The sequence below is a fragment of the Thermobia domestica genome, chromosome 5 (genome assembly GCF_964235325.1).
Source record: "Thermobia domestica chromosome 5, izTheDome1.hap1.1, whole genome shotgun sequence".
NCBI classification, from domain to species: Eukaryota; Metazoa; Arthropoda; class Insecta; order Zygentoma; family Lepismatidae; genus Thermobia; species Thermobia domestica.
Window position 1 is genome coordinate 316,539,352 of NC_137458.1, and position 15,327 is coordinate 316,554,678.

Consider the following 15,327-nt stretch of genomic DNA (forward strand, 5'->3'; position numbering starts at 1 on the left):
AGCCAATAAATATTATGTTACAGCTGTCAGATAGTGTGATGTATAGTTATTGTACAGTACAATATGTATGTATTAATTCTTACCTTTTTTGTATTTGCAGGTACTTGGAACTCGAATAAATTTAGGAAGGGAAGATTTAAGAAAGAAAAACACTTTTTTGAGTTTATTTTTTTACGAAACAAAACTGTAAAATAATACCAAAAAAATGATCACATACTGTACCTATCGTGAACACATGATTTGTTCTTCACTGTGTGATTGGTTGATTGGTGCTAGTAATTTGTGACTGTGAGTCAAAAACACCATTCCATAAACAAAAACAAAATACAAACAAACAAACAAATCGGTAGAAGAATAATTCGTGTGTAGAGAAACAACCAGTTTCCGTGAGTGTTCCGTAAGAAAGGCGGTGTTGATGTGCTACTAGCCATAACATGTTTTTTCTAGGACGATATCATCACTGGAACATCTTGTAATATATATAAAACTACGTACGTATATACATAAGGAGATTTTATAAGAGACAAAAAAAAATTGTGATATGTTTCTTGTTTTGTTGTTTTTTCTAGATAAATGTGTAGTTGAGTTCTGTCAAATCAAATCAAAAAAACTAAAAAACCTGACGATATATTGTAGTTCTGTGCAGAAAGGGGCCAACTACTGTTAAGCAGAATTAACTACGCATTTGCTTTTTTGTTAATTGAAGAATATACCTATATACATATATATAATATATTACAAGTGTTACCAGAGCACAGTTTATAGTGTATAAATAACATTAACACAAAATTTTCCACAGAGATATTTATTGTATATAATATATATATGTAATAAACTGACGTTAGAACAGTATACATTTAGTCATTTTGTGAAATAGTGTTATAAAGAATTTATCTGAAACTGAGCTTTTTATTCTATTTTTATCGTTTATTTGTAAAATTTATCATCTTGTCTGTATTTATAGCAAGGCGCATACCATGAAACTTTTCTAAGCAATGATTTATTTCTTTTAACGTAACGTTTGTCCTATCTTTCAAAATTAATTCCAAATAACGTCTGTCCTACCTTTATTTAATTTTCAATTAATGTCTGTCCTGTCTTTCATTAATTCCCAATCCCAACAATGTCTCTTCTATCTTCTCTTAATTCCTAATAACGTTTGTTCTACCTTTAATTAATTTCCATTAACGTCTGTTCTATCCTTCATTAATTCCTAACGACGTTTGTTCTATTCTTCATTCGTTCCTAATAACGTCTGTTCTATCTTTCATAAATTCCGAATAACGTCTCTTCTATCTTTGATAAATTCCCAACTATGTCTCTTCTATCTTTTATAAATGCCCAATAATGACTGTAATATTTTTCATTTAAGTTCAATTCTATCTTTGATAAATACCCAATAACATCTGTTCTATCTTTCATTAATTTTAATAACACCTGTTCTATTTTTTATTATTTCCTAATAACATTTGTTCTATTTTTCATAGATTTTCAATAGCGTCTGTTCTTTGACAAATACCCGATAACATCTATCTTTGATAAATGCCCGATAACGTCCGTTTTATCTTTGATAAATAACCAATTACATCTGTCCTGTCTTTCATTAACTCCCAATAACGTCTGTACTATTTCTGATTAAGTTCCAGTAACGTCTGTCTTATCACAAATTTTCAACAGTGTATGTTCTATCTTTCATTATTCCCAACAACGTCTGTCCTATTGTTCATTAATTCTCAATAACGTCTGTCCTATCTTCCATTAATTCCCAGTGACGTTACTTTCTTTCGTTAATTGCACACTTCTCTGTTTTCTTTTCCCACCATATCACATAAAATAGTTTGTTCTCAGTCAATATTGCAAAGTTCTGTAGGTAGAGTATGTATTCTGAATATATACGGGGTTTCAACCCTTCACATTATTATTATTATTATTATTATTATTATTTTTAAAAAAGTTCTTGTGAGCCTTTTCTCTAAGTCTTTAAATGCTTCCAATGTAGTACAAAGTTCCTCGACACACGATGTGGCCTTGGAATAAAGGATATTTGTCTTAGCCCATAGCGGCCTCAGATGGGATCCCATAGCGGAACCTGCTCTGTAGCTCATAGCAGCCCCAAGAATAGGTATAAAAGAAAATCTCCGTAGCCCATTGCGGCCTCGAGAGAGGATTTTGGTAGGTCAGCGATCAGCACTTGTCTGATAATTTCCTCGTCCCGTCGTCCTCTTTTATAGCCATCTTCTTGGAAGGAGGTTCTGTGGAGGGGCTGTCGGCTTTCTTCGTAGTTTTCCGAATCCTTTTCGTTTTCTCTTGAAGGTGTAGTTTCCTTCCGTCGTCTGTCACTGTTTGTTTATAATTGTGAAAACACATGTTTGTAGTTAGAACAGGTGACTGGCTCTGTGTGTGTGGGCATATGGATCCTTACAATATTGTATATAAAGACATTCCAAGCGTGCTACAATAGCTCTGGATGTCTATAACTTCATAAGTCACGAGCTATTGAAACCTATGAAAGAAGCAATATTTTAGAACATGTCTTAAGAGATGACTAAGTGAAAGAGTCAATGTAGAAATCATTTTTAGTTTTCTCTATTAAAAATTCAAAATTAAAAATAATATAGGTAAATGGAAAGGCAATAATGAATTGCATGTACTGGATTTCTATAAAAAGTAATGAGAACATTTTTGTCTGACACAACTGTATGTTGCAGCGCGTTCGTTTTAGTTGGGTTCGATGGATGGGAAAGTAAGCTTCAAAATGCACCTAGCGTTAGCCACCTACGAGCTTTCGTATGTTTCACATTGTGGTTTCAGTGGATCCCTGTCCATAGGCTTGGTCAAAGCAATAAAAAAAAAAAACTATTAAACAGCGCTACACCATTAAATTCTGTGTGGGAGTCAGAAAATCGGCAATGGAGACGTTGGCCATAATCCCGCTAGTGTTCAGGAGTGAAAGGTTATCAATAGTTGAAGTTTAGAGGTGGCATAAGTGCTTCAAAGACGGTTGAGATAATATCGATGACGAATCCCACGCATGACATCTGTCCACGGGCAGAACTGAGGACAATGTGAAACGTGTGCCTGATATGTGGAACTCAGATCGACGGTTAAGTGTCCAAATAATTGCAGAGCGCGTGGAAATTGATAAACTGATTGTGCACATCATCATTACCTAGGATTTGCAGATGAGAAAAATCTGTGCCAATCTCGTCCCAAAAGTTTTTACCCTCGGTCAAAGGCACAACCAAAGGCAAAACCGTGTGCTTGTTAGCGAATATCTTTTACAACGCGTCAAATAGTCCGAAAGTTTTTGAACAATGTGATAACCAACAACGGAAAATGAATGTTTAAGTCTTAGGCTATTTGAGAAAGCGTTACCCCCTGTAGCGAACGCGGCCAAAGTGGCTATTCAGTAATTTTACTTTCACCAGATGTGTAAATCATACTGTGAGCCAGTCAGGGTTTCCAGGTCTTTTTGCCAGGTCCAGGTGTGTAATAACAGAGTTCCAATACTCTGCACAAACCATCTTCCAAGCAGCTGTTTCTTGCTACAATTCCTTTGCCTGGCAACACGTCTTTCCTTATTTTCCTTCCTTTTGAAATCTTTTAAACAGCAGGCGGTCTATTGTTCCGATCCGCACCAAATACGCACGAGCTGACGTTTTCTCAGCAATTTTATTGCTTTCGCGTTTATGATTAGCCATCTACATTTAAATACATGGTCAGCGTATTCCAAGAGTACGCATGAACAATAAATACGCTTTGCGATAGCCTCAAATAGCCGGGTACTAAGTACGACCCAGAAACAACGCCAAAGTGTACAATCTATATATATAAAAGAGAACGTACAATTTTTTGTCCGCTCATCACGCTAATACGGCTGAACCAATTTCTTTCATTTTTGGGGGGTTATTAGGATTTGGACCCTAGATGGTTTTTATCATATCACTTTAATTTTTAATTACCAGTGTCTTGAGATAATTGACCATTCAGGTGTCCATAACGTACAAATCCTTTGTTATTAGTTCATCATAGGTAAAAATAAACGTATTTATATGCAACCCGCATGACCGTGTCACTCGGCGGGTTAACATAAATGACAGGCGATATACAGCGGAAAATAGCTTGAATCTTCTGTTTAAAATTTTTTAATTGATTTGCTTATTTTTACAGACACTTTTACAATATGCCAGCACCGGGATGACCGCAGCGAAGCGGGGCGGGTTAACATAAATGACAGGCGATATAATGTTAAGATTTACTGCAATCTTCTATGGTTTTTATCATATCACTTGAAAGCGAAAAAGTAAAAATTATCTAAGTAACAAAGTTTATTGCGTTCCGGGGTGACCGCAGCGAAGCGGGGTGAACGCTGCTAGTGGCACATAACAGCATACCTTCGTCAAAAAGAGACTCGAATGTGCAGGTCGATTGTCAAGACCATATTCGTTGTCTTCTTTGACGCCAAGGGTGTGGTTCACCACGAATTTGTATCTAAAGGATAGACCATCACGGGTACTTTCTACTTGAGAGTGCTGAAAAAATTGAAGGGAAAGGTCAATCAAGTGAGCTTATACATTGCCGCCAATTGGAACCTGCATCACGACAATACACTTAGCCACACCTGCTTCGTTGTCAATGACTACCTGGCCCGGAAAGACATCGCAACTCTTTTCCAGTCCCCATACAGTCCCGAACTGGCCCCGGCGAAATTTTTTTCGTTCCCGCGGAGTGAAGACAGCCCTCAAAGGACACCGTCATGGAACCGTAGCAAAGTTCAAAGCGGCTTCGACCTGCTGCTGAAAGGACTGTTCCGAAAAAAAAAACTTCCAGGGCGCTTTCAAGCGTGGAAAACTCGTTGAGAGAAGTGTTTCGACTCCCAAGAGTCCTATCTGGAAGCATTTTAATGATTTGTAAGCGATATCTTCAATACGTTTCTCCTTGAATTTAGTCTCATTACTTTTATACAAATCTTGTGTGAAATTACAGTAGAAGTGTAACACAAAAGCACCTAATTACGATGAGAACAACTAAATCTGACATAATAGTAATAAATGTTCAGTAACTTAGCAATTTCGATAAAAAGGAGAGCCATGTGAAAATTTACAAGTTTGAATTTTTCTTCTTTTTTCGATAAATTTAATTAATTTAATAATAATATATTACAATTATAGAATCTATGGGTCCCTGGCTACATAAACCAATTGCGTGAAATGTCAATGAGTTGCTTATATTATAAGAATTCAAGAGGTGTATTTCCAGTTTGTCAACTCTGTATAACATTTCCTGTAGCACCCATTTTAGATAGGAATTTATATTGAAAATGGTACTTACATTTGTCGACACGCTTAATACCGTTTTCTCTTGACACAGAGTCAATTCTGATATAAAATACGGTTCTCCACCCATCAGACGATTGGCACTAATTAAAATTAGAGATGATTTAATAATTGATTTAAAGCGTTTTTCAACAAAATTGCGTCTATGAAAGAACAACCAGCGCATAAAGGTTTTTCTGAAAATTAATTCGGAAGCGGGAAATCTCTGACGAGTGAGTGCAAAAAATCATATTTCCCTATGCTCACTTGCTTTATAGGGAAAGAGTCCCATAAAGAACGGAATTTTTGAAATAGCCGCCATTTTTGTTCTAGTAAGTTGGCAGCACTGAACGTTACACGCTTTTCATCTGTAGTCTTTGTGCTTTGTAGTCCGGAGTGCTGAATAGCACATGATCGTCATCTGTTTTCTGTACGGGTAGGAATGCAGTGTTTCACGACGGAACAGCGTGTTGTTATAGTTACCGACATAGTTGTCCTCGTGAAACACTACATTCCTACCCGTACAGAAAACAGATGACGATCATGTGCTATTCAGCACAGGACTAGCTCGGGAGAGTAATGCTCCCGGAAGTAGAAACGAGAAACACAGTTCTGATTGGTTGGCGTTATCCACTTCTTGCCACGTTGCATTAAAATAGCAGAAATCAAACGCTTGCTGCTGTCGGCCTTCGTGGCCAAGTAAACTAGCGCTATATGCTAGTAATAAAAGCCTTTTTTGGCGTGAGTTCAAACCCGGCTCGGGAATTTTTTTTACATTTTTTTTTACAGTTTTATAACATTCAATTAAAATAATATGAAAATAATACTTAAAAAAGTGATTTATTTACTTTTGTGCAGATAAGTAGTTGTAGTACTTATGCCCTTGTACTCCATGATATAGGGCTCGTTTTGTTCTCCTTGTACTTCATGATATAAATTTTGTAACAAAACAACTGGCTAGGATAGCGCGCGGAAAAACGTACTTCCGGGAGTATTACTCTCCTGAGCGGGTCGTTTCAGCACTCCGGACTACTAAGCACAAAGACGACAGATGAAAAGCGTGTAACGTTCAGTGCTGCCAACTTACTAGAACAAAAATTGTGGTCATTTCAAAAGTTACGTTTCTTATGGGATACCCTCTCATTGCATCCAATTGGTCCTGACTTTTGTTTTATAATCACACCACCAGAAATCTGCTTATCGAGCGTGGTAAAGTTTCGTTATTGCTAATTTCCTTAAGTTTTGAAGCGTTTGGCTTATTTATCTGTCTGCCTGTATAGCCCATACATCCATCCGGGAGACAAGGAATTTCAAGAACTACTCAACGGATTATCAAGAACTTTGGCCATAACGCAGAGAATCAAAACTTAGTAATGCAGTTCGTTGATGGCGTGACTACCGACTTAACGGCACCCTAAAGTTTGCTTGCTCCTTTCCCCAGAACCTGAATATATTGGACCTATGCTTGGATCTCTCTCTCTCTCTCTCTCTCTCTCTCTCTCTCTCTCTCTCTCTCTCTAAGCTATTTTAGTAGCAACATATATTCGTTGGTTTAGCCAGGATTTTGTAATGGGGGGGGGGCGTGACATGAAACACCAGGAGATCAATCAATCTAAACTATTTTACTGACAACATACCCACTTTGGTTTGTTACGTCAATAAAATGAGGATATGTAAGTAATTATTTTAATTAAAAAAAAACTATGAAGAAATCTTGAGTAAAAGAATATAAAAAAAGTATTGAAAAAGATAGTCTTCCGAGGTCATTTGAATTCGGTTTTACTTGTCTTCTTTCTTCTTCTTTTTCTTATCTTCGTTTAATGCCGTCAAGGATAGCAACGAGATCTCTTTCGGGGGTAAAGACATCCTATAAAAAGGATTAGTGTTGCCGCGAAATTCAAAATGGCTCATATTATTGGTGATTCTGAGCATTTCTTAAGTTCTACCTGAGAGTCTATCTAATCGAACCGGTTTATCGATCGTCATTTGTTGTCCATAGGATTAGCATGGAGCTAGACGGAATTCGGAATGCTTCGTCAGAATAATATCCATTTTTAACTTGACCCTCCTCCCCCGTTTCCGCCACACAAAGCTCCTCATAAGAAAGAGTAACCCAACGCTTGGTGTACTTTATATTTTTGACACTGATTCAACTTTTTCTCGTTTCTTTTTGTTTTATCCTTCCTTAATATTTTTCATTTCTGGATCCAAAGGGGGGGTCCGGACCCCCCGGACCCACCCCTTGGCTACGTGCCTGTATATATATATATATATATATATATATATATATATATATATATATATATATATATATATATATATATTAGGGTGGAGTGAAAAAAATTGCGTATTCCCATGCTAACCAATGGAAAAATAATAAAGAAAGTCACACTTTGGATCTTCAGTTCGCGCAAATGGCCTAAAGTTTGAAAAAAATGACAGAAAACACCAAAAGGACCTCGCACTTTTCTTACGGAAAGTGGCTTTCGGCTAATGTTGTTGAAACTTCGCTGCTTGATAGTTCTTAACATGTGGATCAAAAGTCTCAATGCGCACGAAGACCGAAATCCACTCCTTCCCCCCAAAAAAAACCGCCTCCAAGTAGCTGGGGGGGGGGATTGAACTGATTTCAGCATGTAAAACAATGGATTGTTTTAATCAACCCAACAAGGGCCCCAAACAAGAACAGTTTTCACTATCAAACTATTCCACTTGACCCCCCCCCCCACGAGTTACCCTAGCTAGCCCCGCATAGCTGGAGCTATTTTGAACAGTACCATCCCGTTATTTTCATGCAAGATGCAACCATTGAATTAGCTAGAGAAATGAGAAATAGGTCAATCATGCCGAACGTTGTTAAAGCAAGAGTGGAGGTAGATAATCTTATTAGAAGGAACGGTCAATGGGTACCGCTGAATGATCAAGGCCTAATTGATTTCCCTGTACTTAACTTAAACTACTTACGAGATTTGACTGTAGGCACATATCAAGTAGATCTCTCATCCTCTTACGTCCAAGATAAACTAATACGAGATAACGATGAGCAATTCCAGATTGACGAAAACGTAACTGAACCGGGATTCCTGCGCATACGTCTCTACTCAAGGTTCCGCAATGCAACTAAGCATCAAGTTTTCATAGCATATGTAGCCAATGATGAAGATGACCAGGATTATGATCAAAACGTTATTCAAGGTTACTACTGTACATAAGGGTGGAGTGAAAAGAGGCCAAAAAAAATTTTTTTCGAAATTCGATTTTGGATAGGGGGCAAAAGTTGCATCATATGGTAGTACTTTACGATGCAAAATTTCAATTCTCTAAAATAATTTTTAGCCGGGGCGCAATGGGCCTTAAGTTTGATAGATTTTATAAATGAGTGAAAAGAGCCCAAATTTTTATTTTTTTAAATTCGAATTCGGATATAGGGCAAAAATTGCATCATATTGTTGCACTTTACCACCGGAAATTTAAATTCTCTAAAATATTCTTTAGCAGGAGTGCAATGGGCCTTAAGTTTGATAGGTTTTGTCAATAAATACACATTTATTGTTCATTTGTATAATTATTAGGCAGCTCTTCGCTTGAAAAAGACTTTAATTTGAAGGTATTATGATTTATTATTGTGTCCAGGTGGATTTCTAAAGCTATCGAAGTTCATATTGTATGTTACAGACTACATCAACCCAGAACTCACCACATGGAGATGGCTACCGTCGAGTTCCATCCCACTTACCCACCAGTATTAGATTGAATGTTTCATAAATTTCATTCACGTCTTCAAGCAATGCGACTTTATCTGAAAAGTAGTCATGTATTTTCTTCAGTCAAATTTGGAACGAATAAAGAAATCTCTCCTGGCTCATATACTGACGAACTTTCACTAAGTATTTTCACTAATCTCTGAACTGCTTGCGTATAACATGGAAACTCAGGGATATCAATACTTGTACCTTCTCAAGAACAAATTCTCGCAATTTGTCATCTATGATATGAGTCAGTATTGGCGGTTCTGTTGTTACACCCATTTTAGTTTATCATTTCTGTGTAATTACTAGCCTCAAAGTTTAACACTGGCAGTTGGAAGGAACGAGTTTCACGTTTACATTGTTTTCTGGATTTAGGATTTTATTGGTAGCAAGGATTCGCGTAGCTGATCTGTAGGCTAGTCACTAATCATGACAATAAGAATATTTTCAGAATTCGCATAGAATGCATTTCTGGAAATTACTTGATTGACAAAAGTCTTGTATGGTCATGCAAACATCTCGAAAGTCTTATGGTCAAGAACAAATGTTTAGCTCCGTATTTGGCAACAGGTTTCAGTTTTATGCTGAACCACACTGGTACATATACTTTTACTACGAACTTTACGAGAGTTTAGAGCTCCTCTGAAGAATTTGGCATTATATATAGACACGAAAGTCTACAAGCCATTGTTAACCAGCGAGTATGCGCAAGTTTACTAGGTTTCTTATCTGCTAGGTTTTCATTACAGCCTCCTCTTACGACAGATTGACATATTTCATACAAATATCTTTGATCACAACTGAGATTGCGAGTGTATGGTCTTTCTTTCCATCAAAATAGATAGTACAAGGTTTCTCTTTACCAACAGTCATTTCAGTTCTTACACTTTTACGATTTTTCGCAATCTCTCTTTGTATTTTACTTCTATCAATTATGTTTTGTAGCTGCTCTGGACTCACAATATTAAAATCTTCCAAAACTTCAGTAGCAATAGCTGCAATTTTTCTCCCAGTCACGCCGGTTTTCTCCTTTACTTTTGCTAATGTTGGGAGGAATTTTCTCATTTCTATGCATCTAATCTGTGATTGCTTTCTTGTCTTTAAAGGATACTTCCAACTAAAATCAGGATCTCCTTTAGCTTTAGCGTGTTCTTTATTGCCTTCGTTTTTTGTTTCCAAAGATGACGAGAAGTCTAAAGATTCAATAATGTAACTGGTATTGTTTTGGTTGAAAGTTTGACCGCTAGTTGCTTTTTGGCTTTTCTTTCTTCTTTTTTCTTTGTCCAAGTAACATCAATACCACCGATTACCATTTTTCTACTTATCCTTTGGTCTGATAAAACACTCTCTCTGATTCGGGCATTTTGACTGTCCTGTGGAACGACACACCATGAAATCTAAACACTTGCAAGCTGCTATATCAAATGATTTATTGCCCTGCTTCTTCAATTCTTGTAATTTATTTCTTCTTTCATGCTCCCTCTTCCTCTTACTGCCAATTTTAAAAATATTTTCAGTTTCCCGTGGTAACTGTTGATCACTATTGATACACAGCTGAGCGAAACAACAGGAATTGAAACACGTTACCAAATGTCTTCCACTTTTCTGCTACCTTCGTGGAAACCAAATTCTCTGCTGGTTCTTTACTTCCGCCCCCTTCAGCTGCTGACGCGTAAATAAATAAAATGCCATAACGTCTTCGTAAGTTGGAAGAGTTCTCCAGTCGCGACCTTTGGCACTACGAAACATCTCTTCTGCTCTTGACATATTCCACCTAGTTGATTTTGCCATCTTTCTTCTTCTTTATAGCACAAAACAAAAACACCAGATGTTAGGCTCTAATACAGTGGTAGATAATAAACCCATCAGTAACCACAATAGTGCAAAACTAATCAAATCACTAACGTAGCAACACGGCCGCTAACCAGGCACGTGTCCCGAGCACTCGTACAACACACTAATAACAATTGTCAAGCTGCCAAACAGTTGCACAAGACTTTAGCACCTGCATGAGGGCGCGCCCGGATTTCGTTCTGTACCCTCTTATCTCCACCAACCAAACTATTATACTAGTGACTTAGTACTGCCAACAAGTTCATTATACCAGAAAAAGACTGTTACTAAATAGCAAAAAACTTCTTTATGGCAAACTAGCAAATTGCTTCTAGTTGATCACTTTTCGTCTAATTATTCCCAAATTTCAGGGCCATTGCGTCCCGGCTAAAAATAATTTTAGTGAATTAAAAGTTATTGTTATTATCTAATGATACAGGCTGCATCTTTTGCACCCTATCTACACTAAAACTTACAGTCTGCTTCCAGCGAAGATCTGCCAAATAGTTACATAGTAAATGGAAATTGATTTACAAAATCGCAAACTTAAGGCTCCTTGCGCCCCGGCTAAAAATTATTTCAGAGAGCTGAAATTTTCTATGGTAAAGTATTATGATATGATGCAACTTTTGCCCCTTATCCAAATTCGCATTTCGAAAAAAAATTTTTTCACTCCACCCTACTGTACATGTCAAAGCGGTGCTCGTACATTAGGTACATGTGCGCACGTTGCAAGTGTCTTGTTGTATTTAGGCCATGCACGACATTTACAGAATAGGGTGTCCGAGAAGTCCTTCCCTGATTACAGAAATTGATAACTCAGGCTAGAAATAAGATAGAAATATGAAACTGGTGTTGAATTGTTTACAAACTATAAAAGTTTTTGTCTGTGTTAGGTTTGTTCTGTTTTACCAAGTCTCAATTTTGTTTGTTTTAGGTTTGTAGTACGGTCGTTGCATCGATCCCTCCAGTGATGTTGACTAATGTGTGGATGGAAATTGAATATCGCCTAGATGTGCTACGTGCTACCAAGGGTGCTCATGTGAAAGTGTACTGATGTGACCAAAACTTTTATAGTTTGTAAACAATTCAACACCAGTTTCATATTTCTATCTTATTTCTAGCCTCAGTTATCAATTTCTGTAATCAGGGAAGGACTTCTCGGACACCCTTAGATATCCCGATGACTCATTGCTAAATACCACATTAGATGCTGCAAACCGAAATGATGAAAATAATGAACAGATAATTGACGAATTATTTTAACACCGTTCAGCATTAAGATATCTGTGGTGGGTTTTGGTAAAGGGCAAGGGTGCAGAATAATTCTACATGGTGGCTGAAGTATCAAGGAATGTTACGTACTTAAACAGCGATCTAAAACCACTCTAGTCTACTACGGTTTGTGGCTTCGACGTTTTTATCCACCATATTAGATCTGCAATCTTAAATTCAAGAATTTTGACCTCAGATTCGTAACCAACGACCCAAAATACCCTAGTAAACAGCTATTTGTGGCTACATTCAGGAGTTTTGTGTTTTTGATCCTCCATATTGATCCTCCATCTTGAATTCTAGAACTTTCACCTCAGATTCGTAATCAGCGATACGTGAAACCCATTATATCGTCGGTGAGACCAAAACTGTAGGTATTTCAGCACATACGCGCAACTATAAACTACAGTAATATGGAACATCCGTAAGGTAATTCTCGGGGGGGATATGTGGGGGGCAAAGGGCGGTGTCAAGTGGGGTAGTTTGATAGTGAAAACTGTTCTTGTTTGGGGTCCTTGTTGAGTTGATTAAAACAACAAATTGTTTTACATGCTGAAATCAGTTCAATCCCTCCCCCCAGCTACTTGGAGACGGCTTTTTTGGGGGGAGGAGTGGATTTCGGTCTTTGTGCCCATTGAGACTTTTGATCCACATGTTAAGAACTATCAACCAGCGAAGTTTCAACAACATTAGCCGAAAGCCACTTTCCATAAGAAAAGTGCGAGGTCCTTTATTGAAGTTGCCATAAAAGTATGGCATTGTGTCAAGACTTCGCTTTTAACTGTTTCTGCCAGAGCAATAACTTGCGTTCGAATGATTTTATCTGATCATTCATGTTCGTAATAATTATATTTTGGTATTGCAGTTTCAAATTCAAATCTAACAAATATTTTGTTACATCGACCAAAACAGAAGGATTTTGTTATCACAAAGGATCCGTCAGTAAACTAGTGTTTTGTATTCTGATTTTTCAAAAAGTGGCAAATTTCGTCTCTCAAGTTCTACAGAACCTTTCGAGAACCGTGGAACAGGATAGCCATCGCACTTCTGTGCACTAGAACCCAGAATATATGCGTATTAGATGCTCCGAGAAAACAGATTAGGATTAGGAATTAGATTGCTGGGCTTTGGGCATCTATGCCCATGTTATCCTGTCACAAATATGAAGGATAACATCCCTCGCGATCACACTGCCCGGTGAAATGGAGAGGAAGAAAGGTATGGGGAAGCGACCTGGGATCTTATGTACCATCTCGGCATTGCCTGGTGTGAATGAGAAAAAACCAGGAAAAGTGTCACTCAAGATGGCTGGTCTGAAAAAGTTATTTCACATTTTCGACCGACTGTCTCCACCAGGAATCGAACCCCAAATCACTCGTACCAAATGCGAGAGCGTTAGCGACCACGCTACACGAGGCCACTCCTAGAAAGCAGAATATTGTCGCTGGATTAAGCCATAAGATCTTATGAAATTCATTTATGAAAAAGGTTTCATAACATTTTCGGTATTATTCACTTTTGAACATACAACTTTGTAAATAACTAAATTAAATATGGTTTGTTATTTTCTCGAGCTGAACCAAGAGCCGCGAGTTTAACACTTTTTTTTTTGTGGACTAATGAATAGACGTAAGTCGCCATTACCCATTAAGATGTTAACGGATGACTCCATTAACGAACTCGGTCAAGATAATTGCAATGAGGAAAGATACCTATCCTTGTGTCATAGACAACCAACATGTCTTTGCTACTGTGCAGGTTGCATAGAAGCTAGGGAATATTACGGTTTTTAACTAGATATTAATAGCCACCGTTATCCGTGAAAAGATATTAACGGATTGATTCTACGAACTCAACCGAGATAATTGCTCTATCTATCTATTACCAATAATAATAATAATAATAATAATAATAATAAAGAAATTCGCTTCTCTTCAAGAGTTATCGTTTGGAGTTACTGTCATACCAGCGCTACAACATTGTAAGTTCCACTGCATGATTCTAATGAACTTTGTTATTCGTATTTAAATAACTGAGTGGGTTGAAAGAAAAAAATAACAGCATAGAATAAGTTTGAAATACACTCCATTCAAAAGTTTACTGTTATAAATTATGTCAAAATTGAGTGCATATGATATTTGAATTTCGCGATTTGTATTCCCTTAAAAATTGGACTCTTTAGAGTTAGATTTCTCAAACTGGAGGGGGGTATCCTAGGAGGACCACAAGAAGAATACACGGACTATCCGAAGGTAAGTGAAAATATAAATGTAATTAGGATCTGGTAACAGAAAAAATATATTTTAAATATTTTGAATTTCTTATTTTCGCAGATATATTTTTCTTTATACAGGGTGTTTGAAAATATCATCGACAACGTTTGGGAGGTGATTTCTGACACCAAGATAAGAAAAAGAAGTATAGACCAACTTGGATGCACAAATGCTTCCTTTCAGAGTTGTTGGCTGCCGAAAACATGAAAAACTAAACTTGAAAGATCCGTAGCTCCAAAACTATGGGACATACCTTAGTCGGGTCAACACTTCATTTCGGAACTAGTATGTGCCCTATCCAAATATCCAAGTTTCAGAATCCTACAGTATTTCCGCAACAATTTTTATAGACGTAGTTTCTGAGTACTTCAAATTATATACCCGTAGCCAAACTCCTTCTATAAAAATTGTTGCGTGATTACCTTAGAATTCTGAAATTTGTAATTTTGGATAGCATACATATTAATTCCTAAGTGAAGTCTTGACTCGACTACGGTAGGTCCCAGAGTCTCAGAGCAATGTACCTCTAAAGTTCATTTTATCATGTTTTTAGCAGCCTAGAACTCCGAAAGGAAGCATTTGTGCTCCCAGGTTGTTCTATATTTTTTGTCTTATCTTGGTGTCAGGAATCACCTCCCAAATTTTGTCGATGTTGTTTTGAAACACCCTGTATCGTTATTGTCAAGTATAGCAGAGAATAACGTCCACTACAAGCTTATTCTGCCGGGAATCGAACCAGGACCCCCCAGGGGTAAACGTCCTACCACTGAGCCATCGTCCCCCACTCTCGCTGCACATAAGAGAAAGGAACGAAACGAGATGTGTGGAACGGAAAAGTAATAAGGAAGTGAAGAATATTAGACTAGTATTGAAGATTAATGA

General features: G+C 37.3%; 1 protein-coding gene across 1 annotated transcript in view; it reads left to right on the forward strand.

Annotated features, from left to right (window-relative positions):
• Positions 1-846, forward strand: part of Rsph3 (Radial spoke head protein 3) — a 349,537-nt gene extending 348,691 nt beyond the window's left edge. Inside the window, exon 9 of the mRNA XM_081760454.1 lies at positions 101-846. The gene's annotated coding sequence lies outside the window, so the exon portion shown is untranslated. The remainder of the gene's footprint in view (positions 1-100) is intronic.
• Positions 847-15,327: the final 14,481 nt, after the last annotated feature.